The following is a 13,350-nucleotide window of genomic DNA, read 5'->3' on the forward strand; positions in this document are numbered from 1 at the left end:
TCTAAATGATAATAGAAAGTAAAAACAACCATAGCTGTTAAGTCATACATCAATTGATAACAGAAGGATACATATTGCATGAATTGATACTACGATGCTCAACAGTGATCAAGTGCATTCAGAACCGAGAATTGCGGCGATCCGGATCTAATTACATCCTGCAGGAGAGTACCCTGATCACCAGCGTTATACGACTGTCCAGGTCGTATCTAACAACCTCTCGATTAGCAAACTCAATGATTAGGAATACGACTACCCGGACCCAGGGATGCACCCTCACATGGGACCCCACGTCTGGCCCGATCACCATGTGAGTTTCAGGCTACACCCCTGCCAATCTCCAGCACGTCAAGCGCGAGTACGAAGTATTCCTGATCATAGAGTTTACTAACCTACTGGGCTTTACTGGTCCCATACCCAGTAAGTGATTAGATGCTTATCACTTGATCAAAGGTTAAGACAACGAATCGGGCCTTAACCAAATTATTCTAGCAGACAGAACTACATCTCTAGCTTCTGTCCTTTTTCTCTTTTCCAAGTTATCTTCCATAAGCAACATGTATGACTTAAAAGTTTTCCTTAAGGTTGGTAAACCAAGCATGTAAGCAAGTAAGCAATTCTAGACTTGGGTATCTTCTAAGGTTTGAACAAGTGGCAAAGATGTCCTTAAAACAAGGCATGATCATACACAAGAATAGGTTTCACGCAACTCCTAGACTTAGTGCATACATAAAGCAATTAACCTATAATTAGTCACATGAAATAACGACTCCAAAATAGATAGGTATAGATGCACCGGGGCTTGCCTTGTTCGTTAAAAAGATTAGTATTCTCCGACGGGTGGGCTTCACAGGGGACTAATTCAAAAACTTCTTCGGACTCCGAAGGTCCTTCTGAAAATTCCCAATATTCTCCTTCTGGTGCTTCGGGATCTATGGCATAATATATGCAGGGGTTAGAAATGCAAAATTTTGAATAACAGACCATACAACTTTCCTTCATGATAAATTTGCAAGCCAACAAGGACTATACAACTTATCATGATAAAGTTGCAAGCCAACAAAAATCCAAAAAGATTAACCCAAAATTTTATTTTTCTTATTTAACCCTTCTTATAGCTTTTTCTTTTATCTTTAGAAAAAGTTATAATTATTTTCTAACTTGAAAATCTAATTTCCTATGAGTTAAGAATAATTTGTGATTAAGAAAGTGTTATTCATATTTTATATATTTTATAAATATTAAGTATTTATTTAATTACCTTAAAAGGAAGGCATTAAATAAATACCCGAATTTTTATTATTTTTCTAGGGTGTAAAAATTTTAATGCATAAAGGGAAATAAAACAAGCCTAACAAAGTTGGTTTCACTAATTTTGGACACTCTTAGAAATTTCTGTGATTAAAATGGTGTAAAACGGATTTAAACTAATTATCTTTCTAAAGGAATCTAATTTTTCCCGAAAATCACCCGAAAATACTTTTCTTACTCAGCCCCTTTCTACCCTCTCTCACGCGCACTGGGCCCCACGGCGCGGACCCCACTTTTTCCTATTCATCCTACCCACCGGCCCTTTTTCCTCCCTGACGGGCCCCGTGGGCCGATTCCTCCTCTCTTCTTTAATCCGAAACCCAGCACCGGCCCACTGGCCCACTCTTTCGTTTTATTCTTTCTTTGCAGCGCCGGCCTGCTGGATTTCTGGGCCTCCGGCCTGTCTCTCACGGACGACCAACCGCTCGCTCTCCTGGGCCTTCAAGACCGCGGCCCAGCAACCGCCCGCGCCCCGGCCTCCTTCACCCGTTCGCCTCTCTGTCGCGTGGGCCTGCTGCTCCCGGCTTCGTCTTCCTCCCGCCAAAACGCGCCCGCGACAGGGGGCGGCGCGACTCACCGGCCGGCGCCCCACCGGCGGCGAAGCTAGACAAGGTCGGCACCCCTACACCTTCACGCACCCGTGCGCGGCAACAGCTCCTCGGGAGATGGCCGGAGCCATCCCCTCCACGGCGACGGGCGGCGACTCCCTCGGCCGGTCATGGCTACTCACGACGACGGCACAACTGACCCAAACAGCTACCCTTACACCATCCTAGGACCCTAAGGACTCGACTACGACTACTCAAGAAGGAAGAGAAGCAGCGCGAGGTGGTGCTCACCGTGAGCGGGCGGCGCGACGATGGCGGACAAAAGCGGCGGTGGTTCAAGGTGTGACGGCGAAGAAGCTGGGCGACAAGTTGCTAGGGTTGCTGGTGGGGTGTAGGCGGAGGTGTGGACGGAAGGAATCGACGGGAGCTGCGGTGTGGCGGCGGAATTTTGCCCGGCGGCGGTGGCTTGGACAGAGGCGCTGGCGGCGGTAAAAGAACGGCGGTGAAACGGCGGCGCGGGAGCGGTAAATATATGAACGGTTTACCGTGCGCATGGCTGCCACCGTGGTCTACCCGTAGGCTTGCATGGTGAGGAGGTGGCCTAGCCGTCGCGCTGGCGAGCGACCGAGAGCGGCGGCGGCGACACGTCGAGCTCGGCTCTGCTGCTCTCCCCTTTTCTGATTTCTGGCGCCCAAAATTCAGAGCTTCCCCACGGTGGATTTCCAATCCGACGGTGCACAGGTGTCTTAACCGAAGTTGCAGATAATCTTGAGTCCTCCAACTTTTATTTTGGTTCTACCCCGAGATAAACATCCAACACAGTGCAATTTGAATTCTTTTACCAGCTCCACTGAATTTCCACTGAATTTTGAGTTTCAGTTCGTCAGTTTGACAGTGGTGTCGATCTCACTTGGTGCTTCGATTTAGTGGTCCAATTCTTCTTCTTCCAGTCCAACTTCTTCCCAAATGTGTTCTACAATGTCCCAATGTTCCATTTTGCTCATGAACAAGTACACCTTTTGATTTATATTGCTCTGAATTCAAGTCCAAAGTTGATTTTATGCTGCTGTTTTTAGACTTAAACAATTTCAGTGATGTCCTTTGTAGTGGTAAGATACCAACTTTGAGCTTGAATTTGAATTCCTTCCCTTCACTGTTTCTGGCCAACAACACTCGAATATTGTAGTCCAAGGTTCATACTTCAATATAGTGTAGTTATCCTGGTGCACTTATTTGCAAATTTCCTCAGAATTTAATTTTGAAAACAGACTCTGCTGCTGTTTTTTTCTGAACTTTTATTTTCGGACGGTGAACAGTAAACTCAGTTTTTCTTTTTCTTTCTTTAATTCCTCTGAGATGTTTAGCACTATTTCAGTTCCGAATTTTTGATCCTTAAGTTCTAAACACTCTTACACTTGTATTCCATATTTTTGACAAATTTTTCTGAATTTCAAATTTGAAATTCAAATTTCGGCCAAATTTGACCCGAATTTGATTTTCGGCCAATTTCTTTTTCTTTTCTTCTTAATTTGCTTTTAATTTTCCAAAGTCACTTAGATGACTAGCTTGGCAACTGTTACAGTGACAGATCGAGGTGACGAGGAGGAAGGCCGGGATCGGAGAGGAGGTGGCGCCCGACCGGTGTGTGGCAACGCGCGAGGAGAGGCTGGGGGTGCCACGGTGCACGTAGGCAAGGGGCGACGACGACGTCAAGGAGGACGGCGTGGACGAGGCGGGCCGACGACGGTGGCGACGATGGGATGAAGGCCGGGAGACGGAGGAGACGAGGTGACCACGAAATCTTCTAAGTCCAGGAGGAGGAAGAAGGTGCGGATATTTACACCCTCTTAGTCCTGGTTGGTATTTAGTCCTGGGTGGTGTTACCAACCGGGACTAGGGGTTCTTAGTCCCGGGTCATTTTACCACCCGGGACTAAAGGGGTTCCCACGTGCAGAGATGATAATGGACCCCTTTAGTCCCGGATGGTATTACCAACCGGGACTAAAGGATATTCTCTCTTTTCACTTCCCAACAGTTTGATTAAATTGATTTGGTTTTTTTCATATGTTCTAAATTGAGTTTGTACTTCTATTATCCAAGAAAAATTGTAATATTCAATATTTTGAACATGCAAAAATATATTAAATTATCAAATAATTATTTTTACACTTTATTGACAAAAAAACTCTTGTAATAAATAATTTGATCATGAAAAAATGTATCCAATTGTTTTAAACCTCATAATAATTTTTAACTTGTTCTTGATGGAAGTCCTGATTTCCTCCCCTTTGCATTTCCCGCACAACCTCATAATAATTTGATCGAATAATAATGTGATGAGCCAAAAACTCACATAGAGGATGATCATATCTGGTGCATTACATAAATGAGTTTTTCACATCATTAAAATATAATAGAAAGGTTCTGATATTTGACCATAGAGCATTACATAAAGGTTGACCATAGAACATTATAATGTAACGTTAAAAAATCTCTTCTTGATGAAAGTTCCTCGGTCATGATCGTGGTGTAAATACGGAGCCTCTTTTTTTAGCTAGCATGAAGCTTAGGTCAACTTCGACAGCAAATGGAGACATGCCATCAAACTGATCCTAATCATCTGACTGGTTTTATTCTCAACTCCCATGATTTTTCTTTTACCTGAAAGAACTATATGACGCTTTGGCTCCATGGTTTTTCTTTATCTTCTGAATTTTTCTTGGATTTGCTAGACATGTACTTCACATAGTAAACCTTATGCACATCATTGGTAAGGATGAATGGTTCATCGTTGTATCCAGTCTTGGTCAGGTCCACTATTGTCATTCCATACTGATCTTTCATTACGGCACCTCTAGTCAGCTTCACCCATTGGCAACGAAACGGAGGGATGCTCAGTGGTCCGTATTCGAGTTCCCAGATCTCCTCTATGAAACCATAATACGAGTCCTTGCTCCCGTTGCTGTCTATGGCGTCTATACGGACACCACTATTTTGGTTGGTGCTTTTTTGGTCTTGGGCTCTCATGTAAAATGTATAACCATTTATCTTGTAACCTTGGAATTTCACGATTGTGCTAGAAAGTCCCCTAACTAACCAAGCGAGTTGTTCGTGAATCGTGAAGTTACCCATAAGGTGTTGATGCAACCAAGACGAAAAATTATCCATGTGATGACGTATAATTTAGGCATCGGATTTTGTTGGGTATTGGGAAAATAGAATCTGCTTGTGTTCCTTGATATATGGAGCCACAAAGGATGATTGTTGCAGAACCGTGAAGTGTACTTTATGGAGCAAATCAATATCATTACTCAAACTTGATTTCTTTCCAAGGGTGCCCTTTCCCCATAGCCTCCCCTCGTGGCATGATACTGGATTCCCAATCGAATTAATTGAGTCAAAAAAATCAACACAAAACTCAATGACCTTCTCTGTTCCATATCCCTTGGCGATGCTTCTTTCTAGACAGGCACGATTAAGAACATAGTTTTTTAGATTGACATGAACCTCTCGAAAAGCTACATATTGTGCAGGAATATTGGACCGAGAATAGTAATCTCTTTGACTAGGTGAACCAGCAGGTGCATCATAATATTGAAGAAAGATGGTGGAAATACCAACTCAAAGCTGGCAAGATATTGTACCACATCTGTAGCTTTAGTAGCTTGGTTGGATCGATTGTCTTTTGCAGAATCGCATTGAGAAACGCGCATAGCTTTACGAGCGCTAATCGTAGATTCTCTGGTAGAATACCACTCAGTGCAACCGGAAGCAACTGGTCATCAATATGTGGCAGTCATGGGCCTTTAGATTTGTGAACTTCTTTTCTTTCATATTTGTTATTCACTTTATATTAGAGTAGTACCCAGACGGAACATTGATACTATTCATGCATTCAAACACAGTATCCTTGTCTTCCTTGCTGAGATGTAACTGGTAAGACGTAAGTAGTGTTGTCCTTTATCTCTATTTTCCGGATGTAGATCATCTCGTTGCTTCATACGTTTCAGGTCCTGTCGTGCTTCCAATGTATCTTTTGAGTTCCCATAACAATCCAGGAAGTCTAGCACATTTACGCAAAGATTCTTTCTCAGGTGCATCACATCTATTGCGTTGCAGGTCTCTATAATTTCCCAATAAGGTTACCCCCAGATATAGACTTCTTCTTCCACATGGGTGCACGTCCGTTATCATCATTCGGAATAGGTTCGCTACCAAGATCCTTTCCAAAAACTACCCTTACATCCTTTATCATATTAAATATACGCTTTTCATTATGGTGTGCAGATTTTTTTGATGGTCTGGCACCCTTTGAAATGCATCCCTTTCTTTCTTAATGGGTGGTTAGCAGGAAGAAATCGACGATGACCCATATACACAACCTTCCTACTATGTTTCAAATACATGATGTTTGTGTCATCTAAACAGCTGATGCAAGCTTGATATCCCTTGTTTGTTTGTCCTAAAAGGTTACTCAGCGCAGGCCAATCATTGATGGTTATGAACAACAATACTCGTAGGTCAAAGCTCTCTTGTTTATCCTCATCCCACACATGTACACCTTCTTCCTTCTAGAATAGTAAAAGTTCATCAACCAACAGTCTTAGGTACACATCAGTCTTGTTGCCGGGTTGTTTTGGGTCTTAGATAAGCATCGGCATCATAATGAACTTACGCTTCATGCACAGCTAAGGAGGAAGGTTGAACATACATAGGGTCACATGCCAAGTACTATGACCACTACTCAACTCACCAAATGGATTGAATCCATCAGTATTTAAACCAAACCTTATGTTCCTCACATCACTTTCAAAGTCTGGGAATGCTCTATCAGTTGATCTTCACTAGGCCCCATCAACGGGGTGTCTCAGCATGTCTTTTTGCTTAAGTTCTTCTTTGTGCCATTGCATCAACTTAGCATTCGCCTTGTTTCTTAACAAACACTTCAAATGTGGTATTATAGAGAAATACCACATCACCTTTGCGGGAACTCTCTTTTTGGAAAGCTGCCCCTCAACATCACAAGGATCATCTCGCCTGATCTTATACCATAGCTCTCTGCACACAGAATAAGTATCCAATTTCTTGTATTCATCACCACGATAGAGGATATAATCATTAAGGCATGTGTGTATCTTTTGAACCTCTAATCCCAGAGGGCAAACAACCTATTTAGCTTCATATGTTGTGGATGGCAATTCATTGTTCTCGGGAAGCATGTTCTTCATAATTTTCAATATCTTCTTAAATGCCTTATCGGACACACCATTTTTTTTCTTCCATTGCAGCATTTCCAATGTGGTACCCAGTTTTTTAGCCCCTTGCTTGCAATTTGGGTACAAAATTTTTTTGTGATCATCTATCATATGCTGCAACTTTTCTGATTTCTTCTCAGTTTCGCAGTCCTTTTGTGCATCCCGTAGCACCTGACCAAGATCATCAATAGGGCCATCTTTTGCAAACTTTTCTTCATTAGCCTCGCCCATTGTAGTATCTGCAAAAGCTTGGCCTGCGGTCCAATCCGGAATGTTGTTATCATCCTCCTCTTCTTTGCCATCTTACATTATAACCCTTTTTCACCGTACTTGGTCCAAACCAAATAGTTAGGTATGAAACCGTATCTAAACAAGTGGCTGTGAAGAGTCCCCTAGGAAGAATAGTCCTTCTTGTTACTGCATTGGAAGTATGGACAACATATGAATCCCTTCTCTAGCTTGTTGGAATTGGCCACTTCGAGAAAAAAAATGCAAGCCATCAACGAACTCCTTGTTCCGTTTGTTCGCGTTGTACATCCACTGTCGGTCCATCTGCATCGTATCATGTGAAAAATGGACATATACCTTCGTATTAGATAAAGAACTTGATCGATATTTGGTAGTGGAAAAATAGAGTAAATGTGTTTATAATATTTAGTCCTTGCAATGAACATGAGATAAATAAATTATTGGTCAAAGAAATAGAATTATTGTTAAAGATACATTCACTAGTTCGACAAAAAGAAAAATGCTAGCATCCTGGAACAAGACCATAAAGATACACTAAATACTACAGACGTTCCACAATGAACTTCATGGAGTTAAGAATCCTAAAATAATGGTAGAACAGAGCAGAATGTTCACCCTGCAAGCTATCTCTGTGGTGACAGTTACTCCCAGCCAAGTCTATGGAGAGCCACCCCCGCTCCTCAGTACTGCAATAGTGTGAGCACATTCATACCATGTGCAGACACTGTTCTCTAGTATTGGAGGAGCGGAGGTGGTACATCTACTGCTGATCTATCTATATCGTATTATGTGAAAAATGGACATAGAGCTTCATATTAGATAAACAACTTGATCAATATTAGGTGGGGGGAAATAGAGTAAATGGGTTTATAATTTTTGGCCCTTTTAATAAACATGAGATAAATAAATTATTGGTCAAAGAAATAGAATTATTGTTAAATTAGAGTGACATGAAAATTACACCAGTCAACCTTCATATCATTCACTAGTTTGATAAAAATAAAAATGCTCAAATTCTAGAACAAGACAACAAAGATATACTAAAAACTACAGACGCTCCATAGTGGACTTCACGGAGTCAAGAATCCTAAAATAATGGTACAACAGAAGATCTTCAAGTCCACGTACTCCGGCTGAATACCATAAAAAGAATTTAGAAATAATTATCCAAACGTCCTTTGGAACAAGTGCCATATTTTTATAATAGAAGTATGGTGGCCCAATAGCCTATCTAGGTAAAAGATCTGTTCACTGAGCAAGGCCTATTTTGGCAATCCAAAACCAACCAAAAGTTGATGGGTCAAGATCAGTAAACAAATCTCTGTATGAACAAGCTATTGGGCCACCACACTTCTATTATGAAAACGTGGCTCCAAAAGGTGTTTGGAAAACTATTTTAAGATTCTTTCATGATATTCAGCTAGAGTTTGTGGACTCGACGTCCTTCTGTTCTACCTATATTTCAGGATTATGAAATCCACTATGGAGCTTTTGTAGTCTTTAGTGTATCTTTTTTGTCCTGTTCCAGAATTCTTGCATTTTTATTTTGTTGAACTAGTGAATGATACGAAGGTTGACCCGTGTAATTTTTATGTCACTCTAATTTAATATACAAACTATCCAAAAATTCGTAGCAATGACCAACTTCTATTTCTTTGACCTACAATTTATTTAGCTCATGTTTATTGCAAGGACTAAAAATTAAAAACACATTTACTCTATATTTTCCCATACCTAATATTGCAAGTTCTTTATCTAATACGAAATATCTATAACAATGAAGCTATCTATAAAATTGTAGCTCAAAAACATGTATAAATTAAAAATCTCTCCGTTCTCCCTAGCTCATTCTAAAACTCTATTTTCCCTATCTCTAAAGCATAAAACAAAGCATAACAACAATAAATGAAGGGAGAATGAAGAAGCTAACCTTTACAATACTTTGGATGAGTGAAATCACCATGAAATTAATGAAAAAAATGGCAGCACCTCCCTAAGCTTGCCAAGCTGCCATGGAGAAGGAGCCCGAGCTCTCTGTTTGAGTGGCTCAGGCTCGGGGGAGGAAGAAGGGGATTTTATAGGCGGGGCGTTTAGTCGTGGTTGGTAACACCAACCGGGACTAAAGAGCATCATCTAGTCCCGGTTGGAACTACCAACCGGGACTAAATATTTAGTCCCAAGACTAAATGGTTAGCCTTTAGTCCCGATTAGTGTTACTAACCGGGATTAAAAGCCATACCAGATTCCCTAGCCGTTACAACTAGGACTAAAGGGGCCTCTTTAGTCCCGGTTGATATTACCACCAGGACTAAAGCTTCCATTGGAAGTGGCTGTTGGTGATGGCCATTTGACTCGGGACTAAAGCTCTTTTAGTTCCGGATCCAAAAATGACCGAAACATATTATGCTGGATGGAAGGTCTCTTGTCTACTAGTGGTTCCTTCTGAATAAAACCAATTGATGTAATTGGGTAGATGTGCAGTTTTATTGTAGCAGTTGTTATTAGAACCGAAATAATTGGATAGATAATTTATCGTTGCTATCTTCATATTACTAATTGGAGGTTCCTTTTGAAGCCTCTAGGTGAAGCCACCTAGGATTCCTAGGTGGACACTTCAGAAAAAGAGAGAAATCCTAGAAATTCTAACTAAAAAGCAAAACATCCGACCATCAATCAATAGATTCAAATCATCATAGCCATTAGATCTATTATATTTTCTAAAAAATTACCCACCTATGACATTATGAAAATAGCCTAAAGTAACCCCCTAAATCTATATATAAATTACCCACCTCTGCAATTATATAAAATAAACTAAAGTAACCCCCTAATCTTCATCCAAATTACCCACTTATGTCATTATAAATAATATTTAAAATAATCCCTAATTTGCAACTGAATTGCCTACCACTATTACTTAAAAACTTAAAGTAACCCCTTAAATTTGCATCTATATTACCACACATGCCATTATTAAAAATAACATGAGGTAATTCTACGTTTGAATAAAATAACCTTATTTAAAAATATACAACAATATATGATTCTAAATCGTCTATATCTTTCACTATTGGTATACGATAAATCGTCTATATCTTTCAATATTGGTATACGATATAATAATTAAGGTCTATACGCATGATGTGTGTCACCATTTATAAGGATATAAAGAGATTTTCATGCTAAAATTGTATCTCAAACTTAAGGTTCACTAAACAAATTCAAGCGCATACCTGCGATGCAAAGTGAAAAATTAAAGATTATAAATGTGGATGAAAATATTATAGATTAATTACTAACTAAAATTTATCATAATTGGATGAAGATATTAAGTATATATCTACATAAGTATCGTGTTTGAATATTTAACAAACGAGAGGTAGCTTATGGTAATAGTTTTGTAGCAATGTAGTCTTATTTTTTTTCCATTGGAGACTCCGCATTAGTTCGCACGAGACAAGCTAGAAAAAAGAGACAAATTCTCATAAAAATTAAAAACATCAAAGACCAATCCTGTAAACTCTAATAATCATAGCCATTGATCTATTATATTTTCTAAAAAGTTACCCACCACTGTGAACAATATTCAAAAATGAGATCTAAACCTATATCTAAATTACCGAGATCAGCTATTATAAAAAATAATCTAAAGTAACCCCGTAATCTTCATCCAATTTACTAATACACATCATTATAAAGCATAACTTAAAATGTCATTCTAAAACTTCATCTATGTTACCCACGTGTGTCGTTATTAAAAATAACCTAAAGTAAACGCCTAAATATTAATCTAATTATCTTCATGTGCATCATACAGAAATATCGAAAAGTAAACTAATATATGATTCTAAATTACCTATTTATATCATTGTTAATATAAAAATACTAAGTTAAAGTATATACACATGATGAATGCCACTATTTAGAACATTTATACATGTATGTGAGGAATTGATGAAAAATATTGATTTGTATGCTAAACATAATGTATGGAGAATTGGAGGTGTGATACAAAATGGAAAAAGTACGAATATGGGTGAAAACGTGCATAGAATAATTATTAATTAAAAATCAATCACAACTGGATAGAGATAGGTACATATCTATATAAGTATTATGTTGAAGTATTGAAAAATAAGAGAGTAGTAGGTAAACAATTTTGATTATTAGCTAGGAGTTTAATTTCTAAATAATTTTTAAATACAATAGATTCTAAAAAATATTAGCCTGTGCGGGAGCACGGGTTGATGGACTAATTTTTCATAGGGGAGATGAATAATGAGATCCCTCCGTCCACTTTTTCTCCACACTATGCCGCTACGTGCGCGTGTATGCACCCATTTGCAAGAATTAGAAATGGCTTGACATATAACTTTTGGTCATGTAATGTATGTTAAAGATGGTTTTTTAAGAACTAACAGAGCACTGCCACATCATTTATCATTTAAGAAGGAGAGTGAAGTCGAGGATTATATCATGACAATTACATAAATAACTTGCAATACTCTAGCTCTTAAACAGTCTAATAAACTAAACATTAAAACGAAAACCCTCCTGGCTCCCAGCACTGAGCACCCGCGATGCCATTTCAACTTTGATCATTGTAGCCACCTGCCTCGGCTGCTCCCTTTTCCCTTCGAAGATCCGATTCCGTTCCTTCCAAATATTCCAAGTTGGGTACACAATCACTGCACTTTCGCACGCTTTGGCTTCATGGCCATTTCTGTCAGTTCGCTATTCCACCATTCTCCCACTCCCTTGTTCGGGTCTGGCACAGGCGCACATCAATCAGATCTCGTGTTTATTGTCTCATCATCTCCCAAACTTCACGGGCATATGGGCAGTGTAGGCACATATGATCCGCCGTCTCTTGCACTTGATCACAAAGTGCACATTCCAATCTGCACGGCCAATCCCTAGCAAACAGGCAAAAAATTTGTGTTTGCCCTCTGCCAATGCAAAGAATTTATGTTAAAGATGCTCACACATATACTTCTAATGCATGATCACAGATTGTCATCTAAGGGGATAATGATGATTCCATCCTTATTTTCTCAAGTATATATATTTTCTTTTGCCATATTAGTAGGAGTTGGTGGAGCCTAAACAAATGTTCGAGCGAGGAGTAAAGGGTTAGTAGGTGAAAATTTGAGCAAACATGCATAAAAATGCATTTTTATCAATGTTATTTATGTTGAATATTTTGCGTTGAAGATTTAGGAAATAAGTCCTTCTTTGTCGCGGTGCACAAGTTTACCCAAATACACAAAGTTTATATCGCTATGGTTTCTTTTCCACTACATTGTGAATATAGATCACATAAAATTGGCTACCAATTCAACTTTACCTTAAGGGCATATATCCTGTTAATCATCATCTATTGTGTCATTTTTATCTGCCGTAGACAACTCAACGGCAATATCTATATATATGTAATTAATTGGGTTTATATTTTTGAGCAACTGCAGAATTATCTAGGATGGGAATGTGGGATGACCCCATATCACGTGGCCATTTCGTGGATTATGGTGTGGTTACATGATTATATCTTACCATTTTCCTTGTGAATAATCAACTCACTCCTTTCAAACCCAACAAGATGGTCAGATTTAGAGCAATCTGCAGATCAAAAGACCATAAAAATGTCAATTTTATCAAAATCAAGCAACCTTTATTTTTCCTTTTTATCCTCCCACCAGTACCATTGCCGTGTGGCATGGAGTTTATGCTGAAGCCGTCTAATAAGCTTAGTAGATAGACAACCTACAATCTCTCTGCTCCATTTTTTTTTGCGGGTAATCTCTCTGCTTCATAACAAGCACAAATTTGATGTCGCAAATGTTTATGTCCATTAAAAAGCCCAAACCCATACTAGGCCACAAGTCAAGGCCCAAAAGGCAGAACTTTATTTGAGCCTCAAGCTTCAAAGCAAAAGACCAGAACATGCCGTGCCAGATCTCAGTCCAAAGTGGAATTGTGTTGACATG

The sequence above is a fragment of the Setaria italica genome, chromosome III (assembly GCF_000263155.2).
Source record: "Setaria italica strain Yugu1 chromosome III, Setaria_italica_v2.0, whole genome shotgun sequence".
NCBI classification, from domain to species: Eukaryota; Viridiplantae; Streptophyta; class Magnoliopsida; order Poales; family Poaceae; genus Setaria; species Setaria italica.